Source organism: Callithrix jacchus, chromosome 14 (assembly GCF_049354715.1).
Source record: "Callithrix jacchus isolate 240 chromosome 14, calJac240_pri, whole genome shotgun sequence".
Classification (NCBI taxonomy): domain Eukaryota; kingdom Metazoa; phylum Chordata; class Mammalia; order Primates; family Cebidae; genus Callithrix; species Callithrix jacchus.
In genome coordinates, this window is record NC_133515.1 from 51,584,518 (window position 1) to 51,608,579 (window position 24,062).

The 24,062-nt window shown below is 39.2% G+C and overlaps 1 long non-coding RNA gene across 1 annotated transcript in view; it reads right to left on the reverse strand.

Moving 5' to 3' along the window:
• The window catches only part of LOC144579287 (uncharacterized), a 42,963-nt gene extending 25,512 nt beyond the window's left edge, over positions 1–17,451 (reverse strand). The window contains exons 1-2 of the long non-coding RNA XR_013526583.1: positions 17,311–17,451; positions 14,020–14,150 (exon numbers count right to left, since the gene is read on the reverse strand). This is a non-coding gene — a long non-coding RNA (uncharacterized LOC144579287). The remainder of the gene's footprint in view (positions 1–14,019; positions 14,151–17,310) is intronic.
• Positions 17,452–24,062: the final 6,611 nt, after the last annotated feature.

A 24,062-nucleotide genomic window follows, 5' to 3' on the forward strand; every position in this document is an offset into this window, starting at 1 on the left:
ACCCAGGCTGGAGTGCAGTGGCAGAATCTCAGGTCACTGCAGCCTCGACCTCCTGAGCTCGAGCGATCCTCCCACCTCGGCCTACCAAGTAGTTGGGACTACAGGCACAGGCCACATTGCCCAGATAATTTTTTTTTATTATTGTTTTTTGTAGAGACAAGGTTTTGCCACGTTGCTCAGGCTGGTCTTGAACTCCTGAGCTCAAGTGATCTGCCTGCCTTCACCTCCTAAATTGCCAGGATTAAAGGTATGAGCCACTGCACCCGGCCGAGTTATCTTTCTACGACCCAAATGACTAGGAACTCTCTTCTTAAACTTCCTCAGTGGTTCTCCTTTGTCTACTCCATAAACTCCAAAATCATTCAAGAACCCTTGCAATCGGGCCATAAAGTGAGAGCCCAGTCTCATCTTGCCGCGCTCCACTGAATACTGTGTGTTCTAGGCAACCAAACTCTGTCGTTTCCTGAAAAAGCCCCCTCGGGACCTTTACAACTCTTCAAGAAGCAGCTAAACGCTTAAGTTTTCTGAGAAATGTTGGGAGGCTCTGCCACACAGTTAGAATTAATGCTCTGTTTACACTTGAAATATTGATTCGATTATTTACTAGGGGCCAACTATGTCTAGGACTCTATAGTAAGCATTGGGCATGAAATGGTGAACAGGATACAGACGGATCTTTTCCTCACAGGGCTCATAGTCTAGAGGGGTCTCCAGACAAGTGAACAGGCTGTTATAACATCAGGCAAGTGTTCTGACAGGAAAGCATAAGATGGTATAGGAAGAGACAGGACGGGCACCTAATCCACATATGCATGATTATCAAGAAGTAGCAGCTAATCTGAAACCAAGCAGCAAATAAGAATTGAGGGAAAAGAGGGCTGGAGAGAGAATGTTCCAGGACGAGGGACAATGTGTGTCAAAACCTAGATGTGAGAGAAAGCAGTGTACTCACAGAATTGAAAGATCAGCAAAGCTGGAATGGAGACAATGGGGTAGGGAATGTCGAGAGATGAGGATGGTGAGGTGAGCAGGGGGCAGAAATGAAGGACGATTTTTTGCTCCTTAGTTCAGCTAAAACCAGGTTCTTGTAACACAACCAGGAAAGATTAGGCACATGGCCACATTGAAAGGCAAGGAGAATGAAATTTATTAAAAGAAAGCTCTCAGTGAAGAAAGAAGGGGGCATACTAACAGGCTCCCACCTCACAGACTGAATGCCAGGCCACTATACATGAGTGGAGGTGAGCAGGCTCCTCCCTGCTGCAGGAGGCACGAAATTCCTGTGGCTCCAGCCCAGCCTCTCAATGCACAGGTGGGTCCCCAGTCTGTTGCAGGCATCCACAGATGAGACTCTGGGCAGGTTCCCTCATCTGCACAAAAGCCTCTGATGTAAACACTTGCCGGGTGGTTGGGAGATTCTCTAGGGAGAATCTCCTCCTCCTTCCGCACCAACGCTTATCTGCTTCCTGCATCTATCAGAAGGCCATAGTCAGAAGCTGGGCATTCTAAGTGCAAAGGAGGGCCACTGAAGGGTTTTGAGGGGATGTGCCAGCTGAGAGTGACAAAAAGGGAACCAGATGCTGGGGAGCTGGTTCCATTTTGGAATTTTGTACAGCAACACACATTGTGCCCTGCTTTTACCCTGCTGGCTCACCTCTGATGTCAATACAGCTGTGGGGGACATGTCCTTGCACTCTGACACTATCACTTCTGCTTTTTTCCTCACAGTTTTCTCCAGAATTTGGAAATCCCTCAGCCTGGGAAAGGTATAGCTCAGATGTGCCTCAGCTACCATTTCCTGGTGGCGGTCCTCAACCAATGGGTGCTGGGAATTGGTGGGCAATGCCCCAGCCTCCCAGCCTCCAGAGAAACAATTTTGAGTGACGTGGATGATGACGAGCAGTCTATGCCCACAGTGATTATCCGCTCAGCTATGTACCCTTTACTGGCTTTTCCTCCTTCTCCGTCTCACTCGGGAGTAGGAAAATCCAAACTAAAGTAAGTGTCTGTAGGACTTCAAAGTAAAGATCCAAGTTAGACCTTCAGGAGAAGAGATTTGGAGTAGAAATATCAGCTTACATTTTCTTCCTAATGGGAGATGACAACATAGAAGTAGATGACATTTTCCAGTGAGAGGAGAAAGGGGTCTATGAGGGACCTTGAGGAACAACATTTCCAGCACGGGCAGTAGAAGAGACAAGGAGACAGAAAGGACCAGAATGAACAAAGAGAGTTTGCAACATGGAAGGCCAGGGAGAAGAAAGTTTCAAGAAAGAGGGGGTATATCTATTCCAGCAGCAGCCAGGGTGGGCGTCTGTCCCTGAGCAGCACTGGAGCCAGAGCCAGTTCCCAGATTTTGCAGCTGAGGAGACCCTCAAGCATCCACAGACCCCACCAGTGCAGGGAGGCCAGATCCTGGTGGTAGACTCCAGGGATGTGACTACCTGATGGTGGCAGCAATAGCAGCAACATCTAAGCCCAGGGAGTGGGTGTCTTGGGGAGAGACCCCAGGGCAGCTGAGGCAGCTAGGCTTCCTCCCCACTTCATCAGCCTTTGAGGCCATGATAATCCTTTATTTTTTATAGCATCACCCTGGCTCTGGGACACTGAGGATTGTCTCTGTGACCCCTGACCTGGGACACCCCATTTTCTGAGGCATGGAGAGGCATCACCTCAGTAAGTTGCCCATGCCCTGCGCTGGCAGCCTCTCTTTTGCCCCCAGACATCCCTTGCTCCAGCTTCTGGCCCCAAATTTGTCCAAAAAGCCCCCCATTCAAATCCCCTCCCTGCTGCCACATGGCCTTCCCTGCCCTGCAGCTTGCTCTGCAAGCATCCAGTGCCTGAATATCTTCCAGTATCACTTATGGGCCCTCCAGTCTCAGCCCAGCCATAAACTTCAATGCAAAGGAAAAGTCTAGATTGGTTTCACAGCTCCTTTAACAAGCAGACTTAAAAGTTGATGGCAAAGCATTCCTTCTCCTCAGAGTTGAAGGCAAGCTCTCCCTGAAATCTGGGTGACCCATGTCCTTTTCCCAAGACTGGGGAAGAGAAATGGGAGTGGCAGCCAGTTCGGCAAGAAATTTGTCAGAAGGTGAAGAAACTAAGATGGGAGTGAAGAACTTCCACAGGGAGAGTCTGGGGGAGCATCCAAGGATAATCAACATTCCCTTTATGTGTGGGAAGCAATGCAACTTTACTGTTATTGACCCTTTACAATATCCCTGTAAATATGTGTTTAGGGTTTTCTTCTGATAAAGAAAGAAATTAGTACTCAGCCAGTAAATGATACTTAAAATTAAAGAGAAAGAAGGAGAAGAAAAGAAGGAAAGGAGAGAGGAAATAAGGGCAGGTGAAAGTGAGGGAGGGAGAGAAAATGAAAAAGAAATTGTTATTCAGCCAGTTAAGGATACTTAAAAAGAGAGAAAGAAGGGGAAAAAAGAAGGAAAGGAAGGAGGGCAAGTGAGAAGGAGAAAGGGAGAAAAAAAAGAGAAAGAAGATGGGAATGGTTGCTCAAGCTTGTAATCCCAGCACTTTGGGAGACCAAGGCAGGTGGATTGCTTGAGTCCAGGAGTTCAAGACCAGCCTAGGCAACATAGTGAGACCCTGTCTCTACTAAAAATATAAAAATTAGCTAGGCATGCTGGCACACATCTGTAGACCCAGTTACTTGGAGGCTGAGGCTGAGGTGGGAGGATCACTTGAGCCTCGGAGGTAGAGGTTGACATTGTACCACTGCACTTCAGCCTGGGTGACAGAGTGAGACCCTGTCTCAAAAAAAAAAAAAAGCGAGAGAGTGAAAGAAAGGAAGGTAGGGAATGATTGATAGTGTCAAATGTTACTGAGAAGTAAAAGAAAGTGTAAAGATGTAGCCATCAGATATAGCAAATAAAGGTAGTTTATGACTTAGAGAAAAGGACTCTAAGAATGAAGTAGCAAAAGCTAGGTTACAGTGAGTGGAGTGTTTAGTGGGAAAAGAGTATAAAGAGAGTGAGTGACTATGAGAAACTATTTTAGGAAGCTTGGTTTTAAGAGGTAAAAGAAAAAGAGATGGAGTTTGGCTGGGGCAGTCAGAGGAGCGCTGTTTGAATGGTTTGTGTGTGTGTGTGTGTGTGTGTGTGTGTGTGTGTGTGTGTGTGTAACTGAGAGAGGTTTGAGCCTGTTCTGACCATTTAGGCTCATAAACAGCAGTAGACAAAGATAGGGGAGAGCGAGGAACAATAATGATTTCCTGGAAAAGGCAGGAAAGGATGGATTCCAGGTAGATTAGATTGAGTCTGAAGAAGGGACTTCTCTTCCATTGAAACAATAAAGTGGCTACTTATTTTCAAGATGTTTAGGTAGTTAATTCCAAAGCATAACTGTGATACATGAAAGGAAGTGCTGGAAAGGGAAGTGTGGTCCCTTTAAATGATGCAGAAGGGAGGAGGGCATGATCCCTGACTATGGCTCCACCCTGGGCCTGTGCCCATAGACTGAGGTGAGGACAGGCATTTTTGTTTCACCTCCCAAATGCTATTTCCCAAGACCATCCTGTGGTCTTGCCCTGCCATGGCCCCATCCTGTGCCTATAAAAACCCCTGAGACTCTAGCAGAAAGACATACCGGCGGACATCTAGAGGAGTGCATCAGCAGAGGAACGCAGGGGCAGCTGGACATAGAGAGGAATGCACCGACAGGCATTGGCACGTGGCAGGCCACCAACCACCTACCAGCAGAACCACATGGAGTTTGGCTGGGGCAGTCAGAGGAGCACCCAGGCTGCAGAGCAGCCTGACTACAGGGCAAAACTGTCTCCTTTCTGGCTCTACCATCTGCTGAGAGCCACTTCCACTCAACAAAACCTTGTACTCATTCTCCAAGCCTATGTGTGATCCAATTCTTCTGGTATACCAAGGCAAGAAACCCAAAATACAGAAAGCCCTCTGCCCTTGCTATAAGGCAGGGGTCTAACTGAGCTAACACAAGTGGCCTACGGAGGCTAAACTGAAAGAGCACCCTGTAATACACACCTACTGGGGCTTCAGGAGCTGTAAGCATTCACCCTAGGCACTGTCTTGGGGCTCCCTGCCTGTCTGTATACTCCCTTAGAGGTTTGAGCAGTGGGGCACTGAAGAAGCAAGCCACACCCCCATCGCACGCCCTGCAAGGGGGACAAGGGAACTTTTCCCACTTCAGCTGTATCTTGCTCTAAATTGTCTTTATCTCTTAGACTTTAATGATATTTAAACAATTATAATACTTGATAACAAATATAATATGTCCATCAATGAATGTACTTGATGTTGCCATGATATGAAAATTGGAGTCCTTCAAATGTTATATGGGTATTTGCTTCATGGTCTGAAAAGCATGTTTCTCAGGTAGGGAGATAAAAGGAAACATCATCAGTTTGGTACTCTGGCATTATGTGACGTCTTCTGCCTTTTTAGGGGAAGTTGGCAAATTATTTTACTTTTCAATCTGTTTCTCATTTATAAACTGGGGCTAATATCATGGGTACTTAAGCTTTATTCCTAGGTGTCAGTCACAATCTAAGCTTCTATAAGTTAAACCTTTATTATCTCTAAGGTTGTAAGTGAAGATAGTATTCCTGGAAACCCATTTTACACTATAAAATACCACAATCAATCATGTAAAAACAAAGATGTGCTTTTACGATGATTTTCTAAGTTTAAAAAGAAAAAATTAATGTTGTAAATGATCCTTTGGAAGATTCTTCTTTATCAACTAAATGGCTAATGCTTTTAAAAACACAAATCCAAAGAAATTCCAACTAAAGATATTTTATTTTTCTGATAAATCTCCCTGGAGCAAGTAAATGCTTCAGTGCTCTAAGGACTTTCAAACTGTTATCATAATTAGGGCCATCTGTCTAAAATTTCTATCCACAAATCCAGTGGGTAGACATTTCTTTGAATGTTAAAGTTTTCCATATTGCTGTCCTCTCTTCTCCTTCTCCCACTATTCCTCATCCTCTTCCCATCTCTGCACCCAATTTTATTATTACTGAATACTCATAGCACACAATACCCTTCATCTTTAGCAGACTTTGTGGGCAAATTATTTGATGCCACTCTGTTGGTTCTTGTGGTTTCTTCCCTGAACAGCTGATGTTTTTCCAACCATCTTCCAGAAGTGCTCTCAAATGCTTTTGCTTGCAACAAACGTTTCCTCCTTTGATGTCTTAGGACAGCTCTTTTTCAGACAGATAGAAATAGACAATGGTTTTGCAAGAGTGTTGCCTAATTCAAGTACCTATAAGTTTGTTTCATCTATAGCTGCATTCAAAAAATCAAAAGTTTTTCCACTTTACTCCTAGAGCCAATCAACATAATAGCAGCTTTATTTTTCCTATCATCTATAGTGAGAGTCACAGGCAGGCATCATGGTAAGATTTAGCCAAAACTGGGAGGGTCATATTTGCAATAATAAAGGTCATAAAAGCAGAGGTCTAAATTGAAGCCATTGTGAGTGAAGAGCCATCTGTACCCTCCTAACAGTGTTTATGGTAAGGATTTAGAGTATAAAATGCTTTAACAACTGCAAAACATCATACAAAAGGGAGGAATTATTGTAATCCACACCCCATATAATACATACAAAGACATATAAACCAAAGAGCACTAATGCTTTTCTCATACTAGTCTGTGTGGTTAAAATTGGAACACTTCTTTTCCCTAAAAATCATAGGCTTTTTGCTGAGTTAAAGAAGCATTTTAGTAATCACAGAAGAGTCAAACAAAGTGAACAATCCACTCATGACTAGAAAAGAAGCCAGTCTTCCTCCAGCCTCCTCTTTTTCCCCCTCCATCCCTATACATTATGGACTGTTGGCCTCCCTGGCATCTTGCAGGGATCACTGTCTGCCACTCGGGATGACATCTCTCACCTTGGAGTTCTCACACTTGAAAAATCCTGACAGACAACTATGCACCAAATAGCACTATACCATTCAGCCTGAAACAGTCTCCCACCTCAGTGGCAGACCATTAAATAAAAAAGTTTGTCCTTCCCCAGAGCTTTTAGAGGATCAGTGTTTCCTTTATTTAAGTACAAAACAAAGCAAGGAAAACCCAACTAACTTGCTATAAACAAAGAAATTTTAAATTCCAGTCACATCTTGAAAAAAGTCAAAAGGTCTTTCTTTCCATAGGAGCCTCCTACTAATGCCTTGTGTGACTTTCTGGAATGTTCAGGCAGCAGAATGCGTCAGAAATTCAATTTGGGATTTGCAGCCCCACCTACTCCCATAGGGCCAAAATGTCAAATAAGCTCTGAGAAATGAAACTTCAAAACAATTGCCAAACCATTTCTCATTCCCTTAAATTGCCAAAGATTAGCATAAGATGGCAATGTTGGGTACATTCGCATGTGTTAACTAAATAATGTTTATTAAATGCCAACCACACCTACACAGGTTGTCCCTTTCTTCTCTTCACTGACTACAATTTGCTTCTGTTATAGTATGTCTTATAACACTAGATAAATAGCTACAGTAACAACTGCAGAAACTTTTACTATAATAAAAGTAATCAGTAGCCTTGTAGTTCACCATGATAACTAACATAAGGATAAATAGCAAAGGTTTCAGTGAAATGTTTGCACTGTGCCCTACCATGATTCATATCCATGTTTATTTCCATCATTTGTTACTTGAAAGATGGTTTATAGATATTTTGAGTTTCCATCAAAGACAAAACTAGAAGAAATGGACCTTTGGACCTGATTTTGGTGTGATACTTCACAGTTTACAGAACATCTTTGTGTTTATAATTTCATTCCACCTGCTCAGTAGGTATTACTCTAGAATAAGAAAATGAGTCTGAATTCAAGTAACTCAGCTAGGAAGTAGTGATGTTTAAAACCAGGCCGTACAACTCTTTTCACCATCCCATGTTTCTCCAGGTAGATGAATATAAAGACAGTATGACATGAGGAATGTTAATATGAGAAATGTTCAAATATAAGGAATACAGAAAGATTAAAAAGACTATTGAAATAAAATACATTAAGAGACAGTCTTTTTTAGAATACACATACAAATATATATATGTGTGTAATATACATCACTATGATTTTTCAATCTTACAGTCTATAGATTTTTCTTTTATTTTTCTTCTAACAAGGCTGATAGTGTTCATAAACTAAAAACACAAAACCCATTGAAACTAATGTGTGTTTCTGTTGATTCATTTATGGTGGTGTTGACACTGGAGCTGCTTGTCGGCTATCTTCTCACACATGATAATTATTATTTACTGATGGCAAAGCTCTGTGGGTGCGACCAAAGTGCCAGTGACATAAAGAAAAGCCTGTTTAAATGATCTGCAAAGCAGGGCCACAGCTGTAACTTTGCCCTGGCAGAGCCTGTCAAGTAAATAGCATGATCTTTTCAAACACAGCCATGTTATTTTCTTCCTGGCATTTGTAATTTGTTAAAATTCTCAGTGTGCATGCCGTTCTTCCTAATAACAATGGCAAATGGCCAATCTCTGTACTTATCGCTTGCACACACATTACTTCTATATTGATCTAGTTTTTATACTTGAAGGAATTGCATACATATATATATATATAGAAGTATGTACCTCACTACAAATTTTACATTCTGTGACTATGATGGTACGATATAATCTATAACTCAGTGATACAACATTCAAAAATGCCAAACAAAACAACTTTGTTTAGAGATGATATAAAAGTTGCCTAACATCAACTGCTGGCTTTAGAAGAAAAACCCAATACCACGATGCTTCAAAACTGCTGATATTAGGTTTTGTAAGACATACTATATCTGGTATTTATGGGCTTAGTCTTATTGCCAGAGCCCCAAGAGCATCTACTGGGATCCCAGCCATTGTCTACCAACTTATTTGTACCTTGGTAGATGTGTGAATAGCCAATAGTTTTTTAAATTTAGATTAATTGGTTTTTCAGCAACTTTTATTTTATTCATAACTTAAAGCTTAGATACTAAAACAAGAACTGACAACACTGCCAACAAAATTTATGTTTAATGCAAACCCCTTTAGGCATGACTTTTCCCCCATACAATTATACAGTCTCAGGGTTTAAAGAAAGCTTGAAGATTACTGAAACCAGCCACTCTTTTCCAAATAATTTAGTGCACTAAATTCTGTTAATAGTCAAAATTCTGGAAACAGACTACATGGGCTTGAACTCAGGTTTTCATACTCACCCCCTATGTTGTATCAGACAACTCTTTTTGTCAAACATTCTGTTTCATTTGATAAATGGATGAAATAATGTCCCTCATTGGGTTACCATGATTAATGAGGCAGTGCATGGTTCAGAAATATGAGCTCTAGGCTGGGCATGGTGGCTTACATCTGAAATCCTAACGTTTTGGGAGGATGATGTGGGAGGATTACTTGAGGCCAGGAGTTTGAGACCAGCCTGGGCAACACAGCATGACCTGTCTCTACACATATACACACACAAAACAAACAAACACCTTAAAAAAAAAAAAAAAAAAAGCCAGACCTGGAGACACATGCCTGTAATCCTAGTTACTCAAGGGCAAGGCAGGAGGATTGCTTGAGGCCACAAGGTCAAGGCTGCAATGAGCCAAGATCATACCACTGCACTCCAGCCTGGGTGACAGAGCAAGACCCTGTCTCAAAACAAAGAACTATGAGGTTTTTAGTTCCTAAAGCCTTAAAGAATTCTACAGCATTTCCACCACATGGTTACTCAGCCTTTAGTTGAAAACCTCTAGTGACAAAGTTAACTGGCCACCTCTTAAGGCATCCCTATCACAGTTTGGAATTACACTGACTCTTAAAGTTCTGCCAGAGCTTATATCCTCTTCCTCTTGCCTGTCTGTAGACCCTGGTTCCTGGAGCCTTGGGGCTGGTGGGTTAGGATGTGGGATGTGTGGGAGGGTTTAGATAATCCCTGTTTGGAATAACAATTATTCTTTTAAATAGCTGAAGACAAACTAATTTGTTCTTTTTTTTCCCCTCCTATGAGTCTTTTTACCTCAAAGTAAATATTCCCAAATCTTTTCTTCATGTGCCATGTTTTTAAAGTCCCCTCATCACCATCACAATTATTTTCCTACAAATCTGTTTTAGTTATTTTCTCACAACATGTGGAATAAGTGTGATACACACAGCTAAATGAAACAGCCTAGGAAGAGACTAAGAAGTTAAAAGCACATGAAATTCAATTATGGATAATGAGTTTTTATATCTTCATTTTCAATCTTTATACCTTTTATTTCTTTTTCTTTTCTTGCCTGGTTTGGTGCTGAATAAAAGAGAGGAGCAGTAGCTGATAGTCTTGTCTTCTTGATTTTAAAAAGAATGTTTCTAACATTGAATTTTTTTGTCAGCAAGCTCTACTTTATATCAAGCAAATTCTAGCTAAATTTGGACTATGTTCCTTGGAAATGGAGGTGTGGTTTTGAGAAGCACAAAGGTTTCCCAAGAAATGTCTAACTTTAGTGACTGTGATATTTGTATCAGACAACCTCAAGCAAATTTAGGAGTCTACATAAAAAATGAACAGTTGAAGCTGTACTTTTTATCTGCCTTGTTTCACTATGAAAATTTGTCTCTGCCGTATTTTGAGGACGAGGGAGTATTTTTATTACAAGACTCTCTGTTCAACAATTGTTCAAATATTAACCAATAAAATAAATAATCTCAAGCATATCTAAATCAAACATACTATGAAGCCTGATCCCTTTGACAGTAGTGTAGGACTATAACCTCTCTGGTTCTGGAACTTAACCTTTATCAATGTTGCCCCAAATCCCAGTAGTTTTTCAGCAGCCAAAGCACACTGATGCTGGCAGCCTCAAAGCTCTCCCATCCAGAGGTTATCTAATTGGTATTCTGAACCTAAGAGCTGGTCTTTAATCTATTCGTATTATATATTGTATTATAGAAGATATATAATTTGAGGATATCTTTCTGAGTATGACAGAAAAAGAATTTTCTCGATATGTTATCAATATTTGGCAATAAGAATATATTATTTTTGTAATCAAAATTGTGTTTTAAATATGTGCTTGTTAGAAGTAGCCATTGTTCCAGCTTGTAAACTCCTGTTAAATAATATGCTTTCCATTAGTGAATTTGATAAGCACCTTGTTTTCAACAAAGGTGATAACAGTGTTGAAAAGAACAGGGTCAAGGCAAGAACCTTATATTTAAAACAACAACAATAAAACCCTCCCTATAGGCTGAAGCAATTCATTAATTAGTATCCTTAGGTGTGTTCATGTAACAAGTTTCTAATTAACTGATTTATTAAATATATTCACATTTAGTGAAATTTTTTCAATCTTGTCCATAAGATATTGCATGTCTTAATAAAATACTTTGCTGCAACCCAGATACACATTTTTTTATATTTCCTAGAGAGATTAGTCTCTTCTGATTGCAAGGAAGAGAGGTTCATTCAGGTCACTTCAAGAAATGGGCTTTTTAAATAAGATCATATATATTATTCCTAGAATTAAATAGCTCGCAGGAGCCAAGGCAGTTCTGGACAAAATCTACTCTTGCATCTCTGTTTTACTGCCTACATAGTACCTCCCTTAAGTATTTGCTTCCATTTTAGGATCTTATTTTCTTATTTTGTTGCTTTTGTTACTGACTGACCAGTCCCTCCTACACTGTCCTGTTCCAAATCACAGAGAGAGCTAATCTGATTGGCCACCACTGTGCAGGGAATAGCCCAACTCTAATTCCATGAACAGAGGGCTGTGGGTGAGGCATTTTCACCTAGAAGGAAACACTGAGTATGATAGGCACTATGACTAATGTGACAGGTATCACTAATCTGCTAATTCTAGCAAAGAAGAAAGTGAGGTTAGAATGATATAACTTGCTCATAGTAAACACAGTCTGCCTAAATCACCAATTTTGCTTCTAAATATACTCATGGATCAAAGCATGGGGAGAAAAAAAGAAAGATTTTAAAGGCTGGGTGCAGTGGCTCATACCTGTAATCCCAACACTTTGGGAGGCCAAGGTGGGCAACATGGTGAAACTCCATCTCTAAAGAAAAAAAAAAAATTAGCCAGGTATGGTACTATGTGCCTATAGTCCCAGCTATGCAGGGGGATGAGGTGGGAGGATGGCTTGAGCCCAGGAAGTGGAGGTTGCAGTGAGCAGAGATTCTGCCTCTACACTGCAGCCTAGGCAGCAGAGCCAGACTCTGTCTCAAAAAAAATTAAATAAATAAATAAAAAATAAAAACATTTTAAAACCATAAGAGACATACATAATACAAATGTAAAGAAGTCTAATTTTAGATGTAATTGGAGTTTCAGAAATAAAGAGAGAGAAAATAGGAGAAGTAATATTTGAATAGAAAATGGCCAAGATTTTACAAAATTCCAAAATATATAAAGCCACGGGAACTGCTATGTATCTTGAGAAATTTGCATTTTAAAAAATTTAAAATTCACATCTTAGGTATATCACAGTCAAACACTTTAAACCAAAGACAAAGTAAAATCTTCAAAGTAGCCAGAAGGAAAAACACATTATTTTCAAAGAAACAAGAATAAGATTGACAGCTGACTTTTCATATATGTCATCTTTAATGTGGTGAAAGGAAATAATTGTCCTCCTAGGATTCGATACCCAGAGAAACAGCTTTCAAAAATGAAACCAAAATAAAGATATCTCAGATCAACAACAAAAAAAAACCCAAACAAACCTAAGAGGGTCTACTGTTAGTAAAATGATACTGAAACAAGGAGATATAATCCCAGAAAGAAGCATAGAACTGCAGGAAGAAATAAAGAACAACAGAAAGCATAAAAATCTGGATAAATCGACTGAATATTAACTGTGTAAAACAATAACAACATATTGTGGGGTTTCAACTGCATGCAGAAATAAAATATGTGATAACATATATTGTCTTGGAAGTAGTATAAGATTAGTTTCTATTAGATTCAAGGAGGCATTTTATCTTCAGAATAACTACAAAAAGAATAATACAATAATGTATGATTAACAAGCCAACAGAAGGTGATATAAGATAGTTAAAAATAAATCCTAAGAAAGCAAGAAAGGAGAGCCACAAAAGGAGAGCAAAGGGAATACAGAAAAAGTAGCACAAATAGAAAACTAGTAGTAAAATTATAGACTTAAACCCTACTATTTCAATAATTATTAAAAGTGTAAATAGACTAAAATATCCAAAGATTTTTCAGAATGATTGAAAAAAAAATCTATTTGCCACTTACAAGATAGACATCTTAAGAACACACAGAATTTGAAAGTAAAAATATAAAAAAAAATACTATCAACATTTATTAAAAGCAAGCTAAAAAACAGAGCACACTTTAAAGTATTTCTAGAGATAAAGCAATGTATTTCATAATGATAAAAAGGTCAATTCACCAGGAAGATATGACAATTCTAAATTTCTGAGCCCCTAATAACATAATTTCAAAATTTCATAAAGAAATAAAACTAAAAAAAGAAATGGACAAATTAATCATCAGAATGGAAGATTTTAACACATCTCTGATACAGCAAGTAGACAAATGAAATATCAGGCCATAGAAGATTTTAACAACATAATTAACACACATGACCTGTTGAACTTATATAGAAATTACATCTAAAAAATGAAGAAAACATATTCTCTTCAAGTGTACCTGGACATTTATCAAAATTGATCATATGCTGGGCCAGCAATGAGTTGCAGCAAGTATCAAAGGATTGAAATAATACAGAGTATGTTATCCAACCATTATGGAATTAAGTTAGAAACCAATTACAAAAAGATAACTAGAAATTTTCTAATTTTTGGAAATAAAAACAATATATCCTAAATAATCTGTGTGTCAAAGAAGATATCTCAATAGAAATTAAAACATATCTTAAACAAAATGATAATGAAAATACTACCTATCAAAATGTATGGAGTATAAGAACAAGCCAAACTTAAAGGAAAATTTATAATCTTTAATGCATATATTAAAAAAAGAAGAAAATCTAAAAAGTAGTGATTCGTAATACGTACTTAAAAAGTTGTATCCAGCCAGATGCTGTGGCTCACTACTGTAATCCCAGCACTTTGGGAGGCTGAGGCAGGCAGATTGCTTCAGCTCAGGAGTTTGAGATCAGCCTGGCCAACATGGTGAAACACCGTCTCTACAAAAAATAGAAAAGTTAGCCAGGCATGGAAGCACTTGATTGTAGCCCCAGCTATTTGGGGGCTGAGGCAGGAGGATCACTTGAACCTGGGAGGTCAAGGTTGTGGTTAGCTGAGATTACACAATTGCACTCCAGCCTGAGTGACAAAGTGAGACCCTGTCTCAAAAATAAAATAAAATATAAAAAGTCATACCCAAAGGGGAAAAAGCAGAAAAATTAAACCCACAGAAGTTAGGAATAGGAAATAATAAAGATGAGAAAAGAAATTCATGAAGTGGAAAACAAATATACAACAGAGAAAACCAAAAAGCCAAATAATGGTTTTTTGAAAAAACTAATATAATTGGCCAGGCACGGTGGCTGACGCCTGAAATCCCAGCACTTTGGGAGGCTGAGGCAGGAGGATCACGAGGTCAAGAGATCGAGATCATCCTGGCCAACATGGTGAAACCCTGTCTCTACTTAAAAATACAAAAATTAGCTGGGTGTGGTGGGAGGCTGAGGCAGGAGACTTGCTTGAACCCGAGAGGCAGAGGTTGCAGTGAGCCAAGATCACACCACTGGACTCCAGCCTGGCGCCTGGCGACAGAGCAGGACTCTACCTAAAAAAAAAAGAAAAAACTAATACAACTAAGAAACTTCTGTCAACTCTGACCAAGAAAAAAACAAAACAAAACAGAGAAGGTACAAATAACCAATATCAGAAAGGAAAGGGGAGCCCTTAATATAGATCCTATCAGTATTAAGAGTGTAATAACAATAAGAAATTATAAGCAACTGCATACCAATGAAATGGATACTTTTGTTTTTTGTTTTTTGAGACAAAGTCTCACTCTGTCACCCAGGCTGGGGTGCAGTGGCCTGATCTTGGTTCATGGCAACCTCTGCCTCCCAAGTTCAAGCAATTCTCCTGCCTCAGTCTCCTGAGGAGCTGGGACTACAGGCACCCGCCACCACACTCGGCTAATTTTTGTATTTAATAAAAACAGAGTTTCACCATGTTGGTCAGGCTAGTCTCGTACTCCTGACCTCAAGTGATCTGCCCACCTCAACCTCCCAAGGTGCTTGGATTACAGATATGAGCCATCACACGGGCTAATATTGATAAATTCTTAGAAACATACAACTTTTCAGACTGGGGGATGGGGGAGTAAAAAATCTAAAGAGTTCTATATCTATAAACAAAAATTGAATTCATAACCTTCCCACAAAGAAAGCTCCAGGCACAGATGGCTTCTCCGGTGAATTCTTCCAGACACATTACAAAGAAAAACATCAACCTTACCACAAACTCTTCCAGAGAACAGAAAAAGAGGGATCATTTCCAACAATTTTATGAGATCAGTACAACCCTGATACCAAAAGCTAGCAAGAATATCACAAGGAAGAAAAATTATAGGTCAATCTTTCTCCTGAATGTAACTGTGACAGTCCTAAGTAAAATATGAGCAAGCAAATCCAATAGCACTCTCTGCAGTAGCCGAAACTGGATAAATATTTTCCATTACCATTTGTATAAATAAAATTCATGGTATATTCAAAGAACAGACTATTGTGCTGCAATGGAATGAACAGTCTACTGCAACACGTAACGGCATGGATGAATCTCATAAATGAAATGTTGAGTGAAAGAAGCAAACACAAAAGGCAAGCACTGTAGGACTTCATTTATACAAAAATAAAATCAGGCAAAATTAATCTGCAGGTATAGAAATCAAGAGAGTATGATTTGGGGAGCAGAAGAGGGCTGATGACTAAGAGGCAACGTAAGCATGGGGTTTGGAAGCACTGGTAGTGTTCTATTTCCTGATCTGGGTGCTGGTTGCAGAGGTGGGTTCACTTGAGCAAAATTCATGGACCTCTGCAGTTCTGATTTGTGCATTTTTTTGTGTGCATGTCATATTTCAAATAAAATTTTTAAAAGTTTTCTTAAAAAATAAAACCATTCTATTTCCTTGCTTGAATTGATATTAATCTCATCTGTCTGTGATATTCAGAATTGATTATGCTGTCCCCTTCTAAAAATCAGAACTCTGATAGATTACGTAACTACTTTCTTGAAGATTCTCAATTCATTGGGTGCATAAATATGAAATAGCTTTATTTTTCTTAAAATCTGCCCACTAATTATACTATGCCACTCTTTTTTTTTTTTTTCCTGGGTATCAACTCTTTAAATCACACACTGGCTTGATTCCATTTATCAACCTCTTCAAGTTATTAGGATCATCCCATTCCAGCATGTGAGGTTCAGTTTTGTTCATTTCAACTTACGCTTCAAATAGGATTTAAAACTATTTTTTTCCTCCCTTTCTTTTTCCTCCTTTATCTCCAGACTTTTCCAAAAGTAATGTCTATTGCCAGTGGCTTGGAGTGCATGTGTGTGTGAAGGTGGAGCAGCAGGTGCTCTACTCTTTTGATTGCTTCGCTTCTGAAATTAGGGCAAGAAGAATAGGAAAGTAGATATTTTGAATGGCCTCCTAGAAATGTTGCAGTTTCTTCTGTGTAAGATGTTGCTGCTTCTTTAGTTAGTCCTGTCAGACTTTTGATGTCCTCTCTACTGGAGAGAATCCAAGTACTGGCTCCCTCATTGGCAAAGATCCTTGGGGTGTCTCTCCACTGCCCAGATCCTTGAGGTGTATATCTTGCACCTACTTGACCTCTCCCATGAGGGGTCCAGCTAGTAGCCTCTCTTGGAGATAGGAATGTGGACTATTGTGGTGCCTCCTCCCTTAGCTAGGCCATTTCTCTGTATCCCCTCTCCTTTCTCTGCAAGCACAGAGCCTTCAGCTGGTCCAGGAGAGGTCAGAGATGAGATGACCACCAATCTCCTACTTTGTAGAGTGCGGAGGGTTGGACATCTCTAAACTTTGTAGGTAATTCTCCTGAGGGCTCCTTGCTAGACTTTGAGGGGAAAAGTGCTTCCATCTTCTCCCTTACAGTGAGAATGGGGTGAAGGAAGGGAAGAGAATATCTTTATGAATATTATACTTCACAAAATGCTACTCCTCTCTATGCACCCATTCCTTATACTTCCGTAAGTAGGAATGGGGTAGTTTGGGAAATGTTTGTGGTAGCACTGTTTCCCTGTATCAACATTTCTTAGTAGGCTAGCCTAACTATAGGTGGTCTCACAATTTAGAATATGTGAACTTACCCCCTTCTGTGCACAGCTTTGAACCTCAGTCAGGGCCCAGAGAATATCCCTGTTGACATCGTATTACACTTGTCTCCAATCACCTTGAACTTCCATTAATCTTCACACCATGTGTTGGAAAAAAAAATAAGAACAATCCTGTAGTAAATAAAAATACAGTGGGAAAGAAAATGAGATACAGGAATAATTGCAATGATTTTCTATTTTGCAAAGCAAACAGCTTCAAGAAAATTTAGAGAGTTGTATTTATTCATCTACCTAAGTATAATAAATAATTCAAATGTATTTGAACTCTACCTGTGTGTACACCTTTCATTTTAATACTAACTTGTCTATTTATAACATTTCTACTCTTACAACCTTGATGTGATTGAGGATCAAAAGTGAACATAGCTAAGCAATGCCAAGTATACTGTTGAAGACAAAGCATACTATTTGTTAAAAGCACAGAATCACAATTTTAAACAAGCCAGAGGGGAAAGCAAACAATGCATCAACATTTAGTGTGGGAAAGCAATATTTTATTATACTCAATAACAGGTCAAGATTAATTTTCTTCCAGAAAGGGAAACATAATTTATCCTTTACACAGTGTAATATATAAAATATTTTTAGTTCAGTAAGACTATCACTGCTAAAAATGGAACACGTTACTTATTCAGTAATATGACCACTTGCTTCTAATCAGTATCATAATTCACTTGACAGATCTGAGGTTTCCTTAAGCAGGTTTTTGCTTTACTGATTTTCTTCCTCTGCTTGACATTCCCACCTCCCACATGGTTGATGCATGGAGCAGCTGCTTGATATAGCAGGTGAGCAGTGGGGTAGACCAACACAAAGAAATGCCACAGAACCAAAAAACTATTATATAAACAGTATTTTAAAGGGGAAAGAATTTTCCAATAAAAATTCTCAATGGGGATGTATCTGAAGACAAAACATTAAAGTCAGCCTTGAAATATCACTTAATATAGTATAAAAATTCCTTTCATGAGATTTTGCTTTCTGTGTAATTTGTAGCCTGATTCTTTCTTATAAACCTTTGAGGAGTGCTGCGAGTAGAGTATATTGTACTACGGAGTTGTATCAAAAATCTTTGATTATCCATTAACAATCTGAGGATTATAAGATTACATTTCAGGTGATTTAGAATAAGATTTTTTTTAATGTGGATGCCATGTGGAATTATATTTTATAGTTATATCATAATCATAATTACATATTATACCCAAATATACAATTTGTCTTTTAAATTTATCTAGATTCTAAGAAATGTTTCTCACAGTTCATTTTAAAGCAATAAACTGAATGGCATATTTACTTTAAAATATTTCTAAATTCTTTATTAGTATCAAGTGGAAAGAATGAATATTATTTCTAAACTCTTTATTAGTATCAAGTGGAAAGAATATTTTTATTATGCCAAGGAGCAATTTAAATAACTCAGATCAGGTATGGTGGCTCATGCCTGTAATCTGGCACTTTGGGAGGCCAAGGTGTGAGGATCACTTGAGCCCAGGAGTTGGAGATCAGCCTAGGCAACATAGGGAAATCTTGTCACTACACAATAAAAAAAAAAAATTAGCTGGGTGTAATGGCATACCTCAGTAGTCCCAGCTATTAGAGAAGCTGGTGGGTGCGGTGGCTCACACCTGTAATTCCAGCACTTGGGGAGGCCAAGGCAGGTGGATCACCCAAGGTCGGGAGTTTGAGACCAGCCTGACCAATATGGTGAAACCCCATCTATAAAAAACAGAGAGAGAGAGAAAGAGACGGGGGGGGGGGGGGGGGGGGAGGGAAGAGAGAGAGAGAGAGACAGAGAGAGAAGCTGAGGTGGGTAGATCATTTGAGCCCAGGAGGTTGAGGCTGCAGTGAGCTATGACTGTACCCCTGTACTCCAGCCTGAGCAACAGAGTAAGACTCTATCTCAATAAACAAATAAATAAATAATGCCCCAAATCAGTTTCTTGTCATATAAGATAATACATTATTACCAGACAATATTGTCCCTTATCAAGGGGAAGCTAATAACTGCATCAGCCTCAAAATGTTTGTGAAACAAATAAGCAAATGATAAATGTAATTAAATCCCAATAAATACATTAAACAACTATTGGAGAAACAGCTATTACTCTGAACATCAACACTGGTGTAAGAACTAAGTAGTTTAACTTTATAGGACTATTCATCAACCTAAAAATAATTCCCATGATTTTAAGTATAAGGACTCGATACTTCTTTCTTCAGATCCTAAGTACTAGATCCAGATGAAGGGAAACCCAAATCATACTAGTCTTCATTTTTCATGAATGTGGATCCCCTCCTATGTAGGCAATCACATTAGAAATGCTGAAGGAGATCCTTCAGTCTTGCCTATAAATATTGGGAACATCAACAAATAAGATAATATTTGGAAATTTTTTTTTGAGCCCCTTGGACCACTTATAATACATCAATAATGGCAGGACTCATTCCAAACCACATTTTTTCTTTTCAAATTATCTTCTCTAATGTTTTTGTACCATCATTGCCTCTTCCTCTCAATTTATTTTTAAGATTGTTTTCTAACTAGAAAATGTATGCTCATATAGGCCCGGCACGGTGGCTCACGCCTATAATCTCCCAGCACTTTGGGAGGCCGAGTTGGGTGGATCACAAGGTCAAGAAATTGAGATGATTGTGGTCAGCATGGTAAAACCCCATTTCTACTAAAAATGCAAAAATTAGCTGGGCATGGTGGCATGTGCCTGTAGTCCCAGCTACTCAGGAGGCTGAGGCAGGAGAATTGCTTGAACCCAGGAAGCAGAGGTTGCAGTGAGCCGAGATCGCGCCATTGCACTCCAGCCTGGGCAACAAGAGTGAAACTCGTCTCAAAAAAAAAAAAAAAGAAAGAAAAGAAAAAAGAAAATGTATGCTCATATAGAAAATTTGAATAATAAATAAAATTCAAAGGAAAAATACCCATAATTCTATCAATTTTTTTCCCTCCAGGATTTTGATAAAATAATTAAAATCTGAAAGAATGTATCTTACATCTTTTTTCAATGTCAACGGAAAAATATCTTTAAAATAATTCACTTAAGTTTTTGATAAGAATTCACATAGGTTTTTGGTTAAAATATGGACTGTTTTAATGCTTACTTGCCTCTACTGTCTTTATTAGGAAAGTAATAGAGGTATTACCACCCAGCAGGTCCAGTTGAAATCACAAAATTAAATACCAGCATTATTTGACTCTACTCCAGGTGTTGCTGCTTCATAAACTTCATTTTAATTGATGTGTAAATGATAGCTATCATGTATGGAGAGCCTTATTTAATGATATATTCATATCAACCACCACAGTAAGATATTTTTCTTACTTTACAAAGCAAGGATCTGAAATCAGTCACACAGGTCTTAAGGGGTACATTGAGAATTTTAGGGTATTTGAATGCTGCCTTCTCAGCTTCCAAGGACATTCTTTCTACTACAGCCCAACCTCAACATAAACATCATAATCTGCTTAACGAGGCCCTGTGGTTGGGCACTTCAAATGCCCACTCCCCTCTCTCTTTTCTAAACAATTAGCAATAATGTTGGAGAAGCATTTGGTGTATAAAACTTTGTTTCTATGATTATTTTCCCCAAACAGAGTGTTTAAATTATTGTGTTAAAGGAGGCAGGAACATTTTAAAGGCTATTTCTATGTATTGCCAATTCCTTGTCTCAATGGGGTTGGCCAAATTGTAATTCAATCAGCTGAGCCTGAGGCCTCCTGCTTCACTGTTCCCTTTATAAAAAAAAAAAAAAAATTGGTTCATTTGATAGATAAAAAGTGATTCTCTGTTGCTAAGTTTTTTTTAACTGTTATAATTCGTTATGTTTTAATACACCAATTCTCCATTCTACAAAGTGAACCTTATACAGGACTGGCTTAAGATTTTGAACTACAAAGGGAAGACAAGGGAGTGGTCATTATGCTTTTTCATCATTTTACTCACTCAACAGTCATTCAACTTCTACTCTTAGCCAGGTACCATCCTGTGCTAGTGTTGGGGATATAAAGATGAAAGTCCATTCTTGACATCTAAGAGCTTAAGGACTAGCAAGAGACACAGACACATAAACATACAATTTTAGTATAGAGTGACCAGCACTGTGACCAAAGAAACAAAAGGAAGATGCTTTGGGAAACACAGAAGAGGCCACCTAAGCTACTTCAGGAAGGTTCTGGAAGCCTTTTTGGAGATTCTGAGGTCTGAGCTCCATCTTGAAATGAAGCAGAAGTTAACCAGCTTTTCCCTGACATCCCAAACCCAAATTAATTGCTTCTTCATCAGTGTTCCCTTAATAGAGCACTTGTAACAGTGTTTGCACTTAGTTGTTTCCATGTCTTTTTTTCACTGAGCTGTGCTTCTTGAAGGGAAGGGACCATATCCCTAACAAGGCTAGCACAGTACCAAAAAAAGCAGTAAGAATGCAATAAATGTTTGTGTAATTACTTAAAAATTCTAGTCATGAACGTATTTCCACCCATATCTTCTTCTTGCATGTATATAAATGTGTAATTTTCCTTTTGATAGTAAAAATACGACTTTTACCACATACCATCAGAAGGGCTCAAAGGATGGGAAATAACGAGTGTTGGTGAAGTATATGGAGTAATGGAAATGTTCATACATTGCTGGAAGCAGCAGGAATTGGTTCAATCACTGGAAAACTGTTGGTGGCCTCTACTAAAGCTGGACTTTCTATATCCTGTAATGTGGTAATTCCATTCTTAATATACACTCAACAAAATGCATTCATATGTTCACCAAGAGGCACCTTTTCACCAAAGCAGCACTATTCATAACAGCTCAAGACTAGAAAATACAGACACCCATCAGCAGTAGAATGAGTAAGCGTATTATGGTATGATCACATAGACAAGGCAAAAGAATCTATACTCAATGATATGAAGGAATTTCATGAAACTAACATTGAAGACAAAGCCAGATTTTTATTTTTAAAAACTACTTACCATATAATTGCTTTTATAAAAATGTGCGAAACTGAGACATGAGATGATAAAGGGAGAAACTGAGACATGAGATGACAAAGGGAGTGTCATCATCTAGAAAGTGTTGCAATAAAATGCACAGCTAGTGCTGCCCTGTGGCTCTAAGATCTACCTCCTTCAAAAGTCTGCCTGTGGCAAATGCAGCTACCCGCCCCCCCAAACACAAGATAAAGTATAATTGGAGTGCTGAAGCTAAAAAACAAAATACCACCAGGACCGATTGAATGAGGCACCTAAAAATTCTGTATAGCAGGTTAAGGCATGGATTTTGTGATGGAACACCACCTAAACCCAAGAGGGCAGCTGTTGCAGCATCCAGTTCATCTTAAGAATTTCAGGCCAGCCAGTGGCTCATGCCTGTAACCCCAGCACTTTGGGAAGCTGAGGAGGGTGGATCACCTGAAGTCAGGAGTTCGAGACCAGCCTGACTAACATGGCAAAACCCCATCGCTACTAAACAGACAAAAATTAGCCGGGCGTGGTGGCAGGTGCCTGTAATCCCAACTACTTGGGAGGCTAAGGCGGAGAATCGCTTGAACCTGGGAGGTGGAGGTTGCAGTAAGCCAAGATTGCTTGCACCGAGAGAAGGAGATTGCAGTGAGCCAAGATCACGCCATTGCACTCCAGTCTGGACGACAAAGCAAGACTGTCTCAAAAAAAAAAAAAAAAAAAAAAGGCAAAACTCTCCTTTGCTGTTAGAATTCAGGAAAGGTCAGTTAGGAGTAGGGAAGGAGTTTAGTGACTGAAAGGGAAGAGGGAGTTTCTGGGGATACTGTAAGATTGTTTCTTGAACAGGGTGCTGGTTGAACATGTAGATTCAGTTTGTGTATGTATGTATATTACACTTAGTTTTTTTTTTAGTAATATATCTTTATTACTAAAAAAGTATACAATTTTTATGTATGTATATTGCACTTAAAATTTTTTAAGTAATATATCTTATTTGAGAGAAAGCTAGAAAATATAGACATGTTTAACAATTTTTAAATCATCCACAATCCTACTAGCCAGTGATAACTAGTTAACATTTTAGATTTTTTCCATTTTTTTCAAACCAGTGTGCACACACTCCCTCCTTTCCTCCACCCATATTTACACACATAAATTTTGCTAAATTAGGTTCATTCTCATTTAGTTTTATTTCTGCTTTTTAAATTTTTACATAAACCGTATCATTCAATATTCTTTGCCAGCATTTTATAAGCAGCTGAAACATACTCCATTGAATGCATATGCTCCAGTACATTTCATCAGTTGCCCGTTGCTGCATTTTCCGATAATCAGTCACAGTATCTCTCTCACACACACGCACACACGTACACCTCTAGACATTCTTTAAGTTCTGCATTCATTCTCTATTTCCCTCCAGAAAGGTTGCAGAGATTTGTAGTTCCACTGGCAAGATGTGAGGGGTCCTTGTATCGCAGTCCAACCCCAGCCCATTTCTTAGTATAGGTTTGTTTTTACGGTGATAGGGCTCAAAGCAGGAATAAGGGATCTGCCGTTTTGGACACGGCCAAGGCACGCAGCTCCCGGGGCCTGGAACTCGCCCAAGGCAAGCCGGTCCCTTCCAGGTGCGCAGGCTCCCGACGAGACCCAGCCTAGCCAGGCAGCCCAGCGCGCTCCCGGGTCCCGCCGCCTCCGCCCCGCCCGGTTGCCGTGGGAACCACGGAGCGCGACTGCGCCCACAGACCAGCCTCTGTCT